The sequence below is a fragment of the Pongo abelii genome, chromosome 9, assembly GCF_028885655.2.
Source record: "Pongo abelii isolate AG06213 chromosome 9, NHGRI_mPonAbe1-v2.0_pri, whole genome shotgun sequence".
In the NCBI taxonomy this organism is placed as follows: domain Eukaryota; kingdom Metazoa; phylum Chordata; class Mammalia; order Primates; family Hominidae; genus Pongo; species Pongo abelii.
In genome coordinates this window covers 77532410-77543661 of record NC_071994.2, presented here as the reverse complement: position 1 = coordinate 77543661, position 11252 = coordinate 77532410, and the positions used below count along the sequence as shown (strand labels likewise).

Sequence of the window (11252 nt, the reverse complement as noted above, 5' to 3'; positions counted from 1 at the left end):
CACCTAAAATCAGGAGATTGTAACATGGTGTTAATCCCTGCCTGATGCAGTGGCCACCCAGAAAGGTGAAGTGATTTGCTGGTGATCACACAGCAAAAGAGCAGAGAGGGCCAGGACCTTCTCCCAGCCCCACAGCCGGTTAAGTGAGCATCTTACTCTTTATCAGCTCTGCCCTGGCCCACTAATCCCTCTTTGATTCAGAACTTGAATTAAGCCCCCAGTGGTCAGGATGAACTGAGCCAGGCACCGAAGTGGTCAGTCACTGCTGCAAACTCATTAACTCATCTGATACGCATGTATTGAGTACCTATTGTATAAGAGGTTCTGTGCTCAGATAAGTACAGTTTTACTTTCACCAGGTTTAACGTACAAGCCACTGCAAAGGCCTGGGGCACCTGCAGGCACCAAGAGAGAGGGTGCCCTTAGGGTGGTGGTCCCAGAGGAGAAAGTGGTCTAAAAAGTCCAGAGCCCCCTCACTGTCCAGGAGGCAGGCAGGGAGTGGCTAGGTTGGGGAGGTGAATGTCAGGAAAACAAGTTTGTTCACTCCTGGGTATTACTGCTGCCTGTGGTGGGTCCAGCACTGTGCCAGGCTGGGGATGAGGCTGGGAGACAACTTTGATCCACCATCAAAGCCTCCACCCCTTATGCGTCCTGCCGCCTCTGTTCACATGATGCGCTTGGTGTGTTTGTCTACACCTTTAGCTCATGGGCTTTTCCAGCAGGGGCTGCATCTGTCTGCTGGGCACACAGGATAGCTCAGGAAATGTGCGTTGGTGACTAGATTTTTGGTGTCTAGACTGGCTTGGTAGTAAGAGTATGAATCCAAGAGACCCTAAACCCTCTCGAGCCTCTGTTTACCATCTATAAAAATATCTACTGCAGCCGGACACGGTGGCTCATGCCTGTAATCCTAGCACTTTGGGAGGCCAAGGTGGGCAGATCACTTAAGCTCAGGAGTTCAAGACCAGCCTGGGCAACATGTCAAAACCCCGTCTCTACAAAAAAAATACAAAAATTTGCCGGGTGTGGTGGCACATACCTATAGTCCTAGAGACTCAGGAGGCTGAGGCGGGAGGATTGTTTGAGCCTGGGAAGCGGAGGTTGCAGTGAGCCGTGATCATGCCACTGCACTCCAGCCTAAATAACAGAGCAAGACTCCGTCACAAAAAAAAAAAAAAAAAAAAAAAGGAAAAAAAAAGAAAAATAGTCTGCAGCGGGAGGCTAAGAGGCGTAAGATAGCATACATAGAAACCTTGGCCTCGTACAGAGAGTATGTCCAGCCCTTGTAAATGTTGGGCAGTATTACAATAGATGAGCCCTCGGCACTGTGCCAGGCTGAGCAGGAAACATGAGGGAGATGGGGTCTGGCCCCTGTTACAGCCACTGCACACTGTACAATTTACACAGTCCTGTCACATCCGGCTCACTGGTTCTCCCTGTCATCCCAAGAGGGGATCTGGGCAGATCTCAGTGTCCCCATATGACATAGGAAGATGTTGACTTGCCTTCCAGTGGCTAAGCCAGGAAGAAAAGCCAGGTCTCCTGGCTCTCAGTCTCTTGCTCACTCCTCTGCTCCCCACCTCCTGAATTTGCTTCCTGCTCTCTAGAAGCTCTTTGTGAAAGATGCTAGGAAAGGCAGTGAGCAAGGAATGTGGAGATTTGCCAGCCCAGGTGTCAGGGGCTGAGGGTACATTGTGGTGGCTTTAGCCCAAAGTGGGTTACTGTGGCTAGTAGGTCCAGAGTAAGGGGGCAAGAGGAGAGGTGCAGGAGGGGGACAGACTGAGTGGGGGTGCAGAGGAGGAGGAAAATAGCTGTGGGCTACGGGTCACCATGACCACTGCCCAACTGGATGGCAGGGGGCTACTAGCCTGGTGCAGCAGAGGCTGCTGGGCCCTCCCAGCCTACCCGGCTCCCTTTCCAGGGGGATGGAAGACCCTGGGCACCCTGGCTCCCCTGCAAGGTGCTGTTGGAGCTGAAGGGACTTTAAGGAGACAGGGTCTGTGGGAGAGGCCGGTCAAGTTGTGGTCACTGCCCCTGAGGAAATTTGAGTGCTTACTGCCCTGGAAATACAGCCCCATGCACAAGGCATAAGCATAAGGACCTTCCATGTGGAAAGCACTTGTAAAAGGCAAACTGGGGAAGGCAGGGCTGGCTGGCAGACAAGCAGTTGCTCACAGATGTGAAGTCACCAGCACAGGGGGCCTAGGCCCCACTACATGAGAGGTGGTGGGTGGAGAGTGGACCGGCCTCTCCTAAATTTGGATAACTGAGAGCAAAAATACAAATAGAGATCCATGTATCTTTGTCAGATATTTGAAGGTTGTAAAGCAAGCCAGGAGGCTGTTAAATAAAATAGATTTGATTTTCCCTCCTTCCCTCCTTGACAAATATACCTTCACAATGTACACTGAAATATGTACATTGTGTACATATATACATTGTGTAAAGTTTAGTTTTATTTGACTGTGAGTGATAAAATATCAAGAATGTCTGAATTTAATTATTGCACATCTCTGAGTATATTGTTGTTAAGCTGATGATGTTCAGATATAAATAATAAGACTTAACAATTCTTTTTTTTCTTTTTTTGAGACAGAGTCTCATTCTGTCACCCAGGCTGGAGTGCAGTGTGGCACGATCTCAGCTCACTGCAACCTCTGCTTCCCAGGTTCAAGTGATTCTCCTTCCTCAGCCTCCTGAGTAGCTAGGATTATATTGAATATATATTCAAATTATATATATATAATTAAATTCAGACATATATATATAGTGTGTGTGTGTGTGTGCATGTGTGACAGAGTGACAGCTCTGTCACTCAGGCTGAAGTGCAGTGGGTGTAATCTTGGCTCACTGCAACCTCTGCCTTCCGGGTTCAAGCGACTCTCCTGGCTCAGCCTCCCAAGTAGCTGAGACTACAGGCACGTGCCATCACACCCAGCTAATTTTTTGTATTTTTAGTAGAGATGGGGTTTCATCATGTTAGCCAAGATGGTCTCGATCTCCTGACCTTGTGATCTGCCCGCCTCGGTCTCCCAAAGTGCTAGGATTACAGACGTGAGCCACCGTGTCCAGCCTATATATATATTTTGTTGTTGTTGTTGTTGTTGAGATGGAGTCTCACTCTGTTGCCCAGGCTGGAGTGCAGTGGCATGATGGTAGTGCACTGCAACCTCTGCCTCCCTGATTCAAGCGATTCTCCTGCCTCAGCCTCCTGAATAGCTGAGATTACAGGTGCATGCCACCACGCCCAGCTATTTTTTTTATGTTTAGTAGAGACGGGATTTCACCATGTTGGCCAGGCTGGTCTCGAACTCCTGACCTCAGGTGATCTGCCTGCCTAGGCCCTCAAAGTGCTGGGATTACAAGCGTGAGCCACCGCATCTGGCCATCAAATTTTATATACTTTAAATACAATCACTTTTACTTTTAGTCTTTTAGATTATTGCCATCAACAGAACACAAGTGATGAAAATCTTGATTATAACAATATAATTAGTGATCTTGCTAAAGTAAAGATTTTATGGAATAAATAAAAATGAACTGTGGCCACATGCAGTGGCTTACACCTGTAATCTCAGCACTGAGGCTGACGCTGAGGCTGAGGCAGGCAGATCACTTGAGGTCAGGAGTTTGAGACCAGCCTGGCCAACATGGTGAAACCCCATCTCTTCTAAAAATATAAAAATAGTTGGGCGTGGTGGCACATGCCTGTAATCCCAGCCACTTGGGAGGCTGAGGCAGGAAAATAACTTGAACCTGGGAGGCGGAGGTTGCAGTGAATCAAGATCTTACCACTGCACTCCAGCCTTCCAGCCTGGGTGACAGAGCGAGACTCTGTCTCAAAAAAAAATAGTAAACGAATGTAAATATAAACATAGGAAAATTTATTTTATGTTTTCAAGAGTGTTTTTATTCCATAAAATCATCTATTAAAATTAAAACAATACCCATCACAATTAATGATCAGATTTTTAAATAAAATCTTTAAATAGACATGAAATATTAATTCAATTTTTGAAAATTTTATAGAAATGAAACTATTCACAGTTCTAGTATTCAATGACCATCTAGTTGCAAATTTAAAGAATTAATACCAGACTTCATGTTACATTAATGTGAGTAATGTGAGTTGCAGAATATTGTAAGATGTTCCTCAGCCACCTTGTGCATTTTTGTGAATATCACACTAATTCATGAGTACTTTTAGAACCACAAATTGGAGCAGGAAGAAATGCCAAAATAAAGGATGCACAGCAAGACCGGAATAGAGATGCTTGCTTATGCAAGAAACTGGTGCTCGCTGCTGTCTGGGAGGAAGGCTTTGACAAGCTAACTTGTCTCCCTCTTATATATTTTTGCCACTCAGGCCCCCGCCGCTGCACTCCTCCCCCAAGCAGCATCCATCTCCCTCCTCAGCAGCAACACGACCCATAGACCTTCACAGCATCTTAACAGAATCACCTTTTGTTCTTCAAGTTCAAGAAATGGAGAGGCCTGGCATGGTAGCATGCCTGTAGTCCCAGCTACTCAGGAGGCTGAGGTGGGAGGGTTGCTTGAGTCCGGGAGTTCAAGCCTGTAGTATGCCATGATTTGCCTTAGAATAGCCACTGCACTCCAGCCTGGGCAGCATAGTGAGACCCAGGCCGCAACTCATGCCTTAAAAAAATAAAAAAATAAAAAACAGAGAAGAGTTTAACTAGGGCCTTAGAGGTGTAAGTCAGGAGCGAATGTTTAGGATTACAGGTCACGAGTGTAACGTGACAGAGGCTCCTGTGTACTCTAATGAATTTATTTGTGAGTGTGTGTGTATGTGTGTGTGTGTGTGATGTGTGGGGGCCCCTTTTCCCTGTCTAAGAGTGTTCGGGGGGTGGGTCTTCTTGCCAATAAAGAGTTCTCTATCATACAATGAACAATAGACAAATGATAGATCTTACGCTGTAGCTAGAGTTTTATATCTAGGTATCTTAATTCACTCGTTCATTTCACTCATGTGCATTTGTTCATTCATTTAAAACCCTATATTTGCAAGGTGCAGTGGCTCATACCTGTAATCCCAGCACTTTGGGAGGCCAAGGCGGGTGGATCATCTGAGGTCAGAAGTTCAAGACCAGCCTGGCCAACATGGTGAAACCCCGTCTCTACTAAAAATACAAAAATTAGCTGGGCGTGGTGTGTGTCTGTAATCGCAGCTACTCGGGAGGCTGAGGCAAGAGAATCAGTTGAACCCGAGAGGCGGAGGTTGCAGCAAGCCGAGATTGCACCATTGCATTCTAACCTGGGCAACAAGAGCGAAACTCTGTCTCAAAAATAAAATAAAACCCTATATTCACCTGCTCCAGCCCTTCATTTCATGTAGACTACCAGGTTATAGCAGTCTTTTAGTGCAGTCGATGATCCTATGAATGAGGATCAGAGAGGGTACTGATGTACCTAAGACACATAGCCAGTCCACAGCAGAAAAGTCCTCAGGCCAGGCAGCAAAAAGTGGAGGGTGAGTCCCAAGTTTGAATGTCAGGTAAAATCTGAGTAGATATTGCTGTGTCCCAATCAGCTTCCCTTCCTTCACCAGCTTCCACTACTAAGCCATCTGCTCCAGGGCACTGGGAGGATCCTGCAGGGGTTTTCTGCTTGAAGAGCCACTTCCTGTTTGGGGCTGAGCACTTCCTTCAGGTGACTCACAGGCTCCCATTGGCCCCGTGCTGGGAAGGCAAGGTGGGGGTGGAGCCAGACCCGGGCGTGTCACCCTCTACCCGAGACCCCAGCTGGGTGACCTGACACAGGGCAGTGGGCACAGGCTGGAGGTAGGAGGAGGGGAATGGCAGGAGGATGTGAGACCATTCTGCCTCACCCAGCCTGGTGGGCAGGATGGAGAGAGGACAGAGTGGGGATGGGGGTGGCCTCTGCGTCCAGCCAACCCCACAGGTAGTTTCCAGGGCAGCTGTGGGCCCAGGTAAGGCTGATAGCAGAGCTGAGAACCCTGGGGAGACTCTGCGGTACTTTCCTTCCTGACAGGCAGTAAGGTGTGGTGGAAGGAGCACTGGGATGGAGTCATGGACTTGTATTTCTCACACTGGTGAGAAATTTCTGGTGATCATTTCAGTTTTCTGCCCCTCTCTGGACCTCAATATCCATGTCTGTCTGATGGGGGGAGGGACTTGATGGCTGTGACATTTTGTGCAGCTTGTAGGTTTGAGCTTGAATTCTGGCTCTGCCGCCTTGCTGAGTGTGTTCACTTCTCAGAACCTCCATTTCAAAATCTGAAATAAGGGAGGGGCTTGGTGGCTATGACATTTTGTGCAGCTTGTAGGTTTGAGCTTGAATTCTGGCTCTGCCGCCTTGCTGAGTGTGTTCACTTCTCAGAACCTCCATTTCAAAATCTGAAATAAGTCACTTTAAGTGTTTTACATATGGTAACTAATTTAATCCCCACATTGACCCTATGGGGTAGGTTTTATTAGTAGTAGTATTTTATACCTAAGGAGATTGAGGCACAGAAAGGTTAAGTAATTTGCCCAAGGTTACACAGTAAGAGCCAAGATTCTAACTTGTGTAGTTTGACTCCAGGTCCCATGCTCTTGACTTGTTCTGGCCTTGCTACTCAAATTGTGGTCCAGGGACCTGCAGCATCAGCGTCACCTGGGAGCTTATCAGAAATGCAGAATCTCAGGCCCCAGCCTAGACTTAACTGAGTCAGACTGCATTTTAACAAGTTCCCTAGGTTTCCAAGGTCCAAGGCCCCAGGAAATATAAATAGACCATGGCTTCTCAAACATTAAAGTTTAGAGGAGAAGCCGCTGGTCTATTTATATTTCCTCTGCCACTTAGGCCTTAGGATCATTGTAGGGGGTAGAGGAAATAAGTATGTTTTATAAACTGTAAAGTGCTGTACATTCAGGGCACTGTGAGAAACCTGGAGGTGCAGAGGGGCAGGCCTGGGAGTGTCTCAAGTGCTGGTCTCTCGGTGGCTGTCATTTCCGAGCTGTCTCTGAGTCCAGCTCTGTCCACCTCTGGTTCACACACGGAGGTGTGTGTTTGGTTATGTGTTTCTTGCTGGTGTGTGGCTCTAGAATCCAGTTGGGTTGGGGAGAGTTGTTATATTGGCACCAGGAGGCTCAGGTCCCAGCCCTGGCTCTGCCTCTATGTGATGTAGGTAGACCTCCGTCCTTGAAGCCTCAGTGTCCCTAGTAGACAAGGTGTTAGCATCCTCGGAAGCCTGCAATGCTGGCCTGCAGTCTCCTCCTCACCTCTCCTGGCCCCTCTGCTTCCCGTGGCCTGTCGGCACCATCTCTTTTCCCAGTTCCTGGGTGGGGGGTTGCCCTGCTGGCTGCAGGAGCTGGTGATGGGGGAGGTGGTGCATGAGTCAGAGCTCAGGCATGTAATTGTGGTGCCCCAGATCCCACCTCCGGGCTACTGTCCTTCCCTTAGCGGCTGCTTTAGAAGAACAGCTGGTTTGGCAGCTACCTCAGAGAAGCAGGTCCCTGGGCAGCGTGAAAGGGCCTCTGCCCCCAGGGTGGCTGGGCTTTGGATCCTGGGTCCGTGGGTCCTGGAGGGGCAGGAGTGGTTCAGGAAACAGGTTGTCTGGGTCTGGGCCTGGGGCTGGTTTGTGGGCAGCATGCGTGGAGGTGGATTTCATGTGCCGGGTTTCATGGCTGGGGATTAGATCACGTATGTCCTGTCAGCCCATCCACCAGCTTTGTGGCTTCCCCAGGGCAGGGACTCGGTGTCACCCATCACTGGGCCCCACACCCAGCACAGGGAGGGAACAGGATAGGTGCTCACTAAGGGTCGAGTGGGATAGTAGAAGGCAGGATGGACTGATGAATGAACTCACTGGATTTATCCCCTTGTCTTCTCAGCTCTCCCAGTGAAGTGATATCACCACCTCTGTGGACAAGACACCTCCAGGAGCCCAGCTCACAGCCACTGGTATCTTCTTCCAGGTAAAGAAAAAAGGAGGGAGGGAGAAAGGAGTTCAAGACAGGCTGCAGAGGGCAGCTGACTGGGTTCTTACACAATGTCCACCTCCCCCATGGGGGCAGCACTCTACAGTTTATGAAAAAGGCATAAATGGGATTATTGTCCCATTTTATGGACAGGAAAAAACTGAAGCTCTGAGTAGACTTGTCTCTTGCTTAGTACAGTGTTCCAGGTACTTGTCTGAAAGCCCATGAGGCTGATGCCATGGTTATCCCCGCTTTATAGATAAGGAAGCTGAGGTATAAAGGCATTTAGAAACTTGCGCCATTAAATACATGGTAGAGCTGGGTTTCAAACCCAGGCAGGTCGCCGGGCACGGTGGCACGCACCTGTAGTCCCAGCTACTTGGGAGGCTGAGGCAGGAAGATTGCCTGAGCCCAGGAGTTCGAGCTGCAGTGAGCTATGATTGTGCCACTACACTCCAGCCTGGGTGACAGAGTGAGACTGTGTCTCTAAAAAAAAGTTAAATGAAAACCCAGGCAGGCTGACCTCTTCACAAACCCTGTGATTTACTGCCTCTCAAGAGCCCAGCATTAAACTAAGTTTCCTTAACCTCCAATCTGAGGGTTGAATGGGCTTCCAACTCCAGAGAAGATTTATATTTTAAAAGAGAATCCTAGAGAAAGTGATGCTTCCTCCAAAGGAATGAATGACAAATAGTGGATTTGGAGGCCTTATATCATGGAATTGGCATGAACCTTCAAGGTGGGCCAGCCAGCTCCTGGGACTTTCTTCCTCAGCATTCGAGCAAGCTCGGTTTTCATTGGTCACCAAGGCGAAAGCTGGACGTTTGAAGGAAAGGAGGAAAAGTTTAGGCCCCAGGTTCTCGGACCTGCCTGGAAGCAGAGAGACTGCTGCTCTTTGCAGAAGACTGTGAAGAGTAGTGATGTTCATGACAGTGATGAAATTAGTATCCTGTGCTAGATCTGAGGTCATCTTACACTAGATATGGTATAGAAATGTGCAAATGGATATCAGAAGTTTAAGAAAAATTTGTGAGAGAAAAGTACCTAATTGAGTCTTTTTTTTTTTTGTTAGTAACTTAATTTTTTTTTCTGTAAATTGGGAAAAGGCTAATTATTATTCAGAGGCAGAATTCAGGCTTTCAGAAGTGGCTCTGCAGTTGTGTGGTGTAAGATGCTTTGATTGGTTCTTTTTTGCCTTCTGTCTCGCATTTAACCAGCTTTTTGACTGACAACTAAATAGGTACCTCCTTGGTGCCAGGTCCAGTGCAGGGGACATAGGTCCCCTATACAGTGACTCTTCTAGCAAGGACAGGGCCTGGCATATCTTGTGTCCCCATCACCAGGTGTGGGGCTGCAGACACTATAGGTCTTCAGAAAAGCTTGGGCAAGTGGATCAGAAGTCTGAACCTGGAGAAGCTCTCAGTCTGGTGGGCGAGGCAGCCACGGAAGCAGATAATTACAGCGCACTGAGGCCTGTGATCATTCTCAGGAGCTCTGCCAGATGATGTGAGCACAAAAAGGAGGAGGCAGTGGGCTTTTGTTGGGGGGAAGTAGCCTAAGCTTTGCACAGGGTCTGTTTGTTAAGATGGATGGGATTTGGTTTGAGATTTGGGGAGGGCTTTCCTGGCAGAGGGCCCAACCTGAGTGAAAGCATGGAGGTGGGAAAGCTGGGTAGGTGGTGTCTTTGGAGCACAGTGGTACGAGGAGGAGCAGGAGAGGACAGAGGACAGAGGACAGATTGCTCTGTACAAGTCTCCACTGTACTCACGTTCCTCCTCCTCCTCCCCCTTTCATTTACTTGGTGTGCCCCACTTTCCCACTCCCCTCTCCCAGGGACTTAGGAAGAGCCATCAGAAAAAGCCAGCCTGGCCCCTGCGGCTGAACCACTGGGCTCCTGGAAGGGGCTTGCACAAGTCAAACTGAGGGTGGGGGATGCTGAAAGTCTCTGCTACCCCCGAGTAGTAGTCCCGGGGCCCTTCACTGGCTCTGCCTGCTCCCCAGAGAACCTGTCAGTGTCACTGGGGGAGAAGGGGGTGGGGGCAGGATCTCTTCTTAGGATGGCCTTCCTACAGTCCTGGTGGCTTGGAGAAAACTACTCAGCCCTCCAGGGAGGGAGGGGCCTGTCACTAGGAGTATATGAGTCTAGGGAAGCCACTGGCCGGTCTGGAGAGGCTGGAGAACCACCAGTAAGAGTTCTCCAGCTCTTACTGGAGAATGGAAGGGGAGGCTGGATGGAGTGCCTCCAGGACTTTGGTGCTGATGTTTTGTGACTTAGCAGTTTGAAATCCAGGGATAATTTGAAGATACCAGTGGAATTATTCAATAAGGATTCCATGACACTGTGAGTCTTGGGTGAAGTGATTCTAGAGGTCCAATTTGGGGCATTTGGAGCCTGAGATTTTGAGTTCTGAGATGCTAAGCTGTGCCCTCTGGGCAAGGCCAGGTCACTTTTGGTGACTACTCAGCCCAAGCTCATAGCCCTGACCTGGGAAAGAGAAGTCCTTTCTGTACCAAGAGAACCCAAGGCCCCTGGGAAGGCTCCTGAGCTGGAGAAGAGCTAGTCTACCTTCGCCTCTGGGCCCTGCCAGCCTCCTCCCGAGAGGAATGGCAATCAGAGGTCTCTTGGGACAGAAGTGTTGGGTAAACAGGAGGCCCTGGCATCACCATGGAAAGAGATTAATAGTGACCTTAATTATGGCATGATTGATTCTTGGAGGCTCTGGCTGAGCCCCAGCCTTGGCCACTGAGTGACATTTCCCCAGAGAATGAGGAGGCTTGCAGGGCCTGGGTGGCACAGGCCCCACCTGCCTCTTCACCTCAAAGCCTCTCTCCCTGCCTCCTTCCAGGCACCTCCTCCCCGAGCCTCTCCCCACTGGCAGCTGCCCCTGTGACTTAGAATTCCTTCCTGCCCCTAGGTCTGGTTACCTTCTCTGCACGTTCCATTAGAATCTAGGGCTTTCTCTGAGGCCCAGAGAGGAACGACTTCCCCAAGGCTGTACAGTGAGTTGGTGGCAGCCGGGATCTCTCCGTTCAAGCCATCGAATGAGGCTATGCAATGGAAAATAGACTGAGTCGTGAGCACCCCGGAAAAGCTACCTGCAGGAGGCTGGGGCTGGAGAGCACAGGGCAGGGCCGGGGATGGGTGGGTTCCACATTTCACTGGCTGGGCTTCTTCCAGAATCTTTCCTGTCTCACCCACCTCCAGCCCTCGCCCTGGGGCCAGAGATTCGTTTTGTAGGTTTGGGTTTGGTTGTTTTGTTTTGGGAAATGGTCCACTTGGTGAGCTGTTTGGAGTGCCCTCTGCCTTGG

The 11252-nt window shown here is 49.3% G+C and overlaps 1 protein-coding gene across 4 annotated transcripts in view; it reads left to right on the top strand.

Moving 5' to 3' along the window:
* The window catches only part of GDPD5 (glycerophosphodiester phosphodiesterase domain containing 5), a 92061-nt gene that overhangs the window by 27989 nt on the left and 52820 nt on the right, over nt 1-11252 (top strand). For all 4 annotated transcript variants that reach the window (XM_009246848.4, XM_024255864.3, XM_054524834.2 and 1 more), the window contains exon 2: nt 7857-7940. The gene's annotated coding sequence lies outside the window, so the exon portion shown is untranslated. The remainder of the gene's footprint in view (nt 1-7856; nt 7941-11252) is intronic.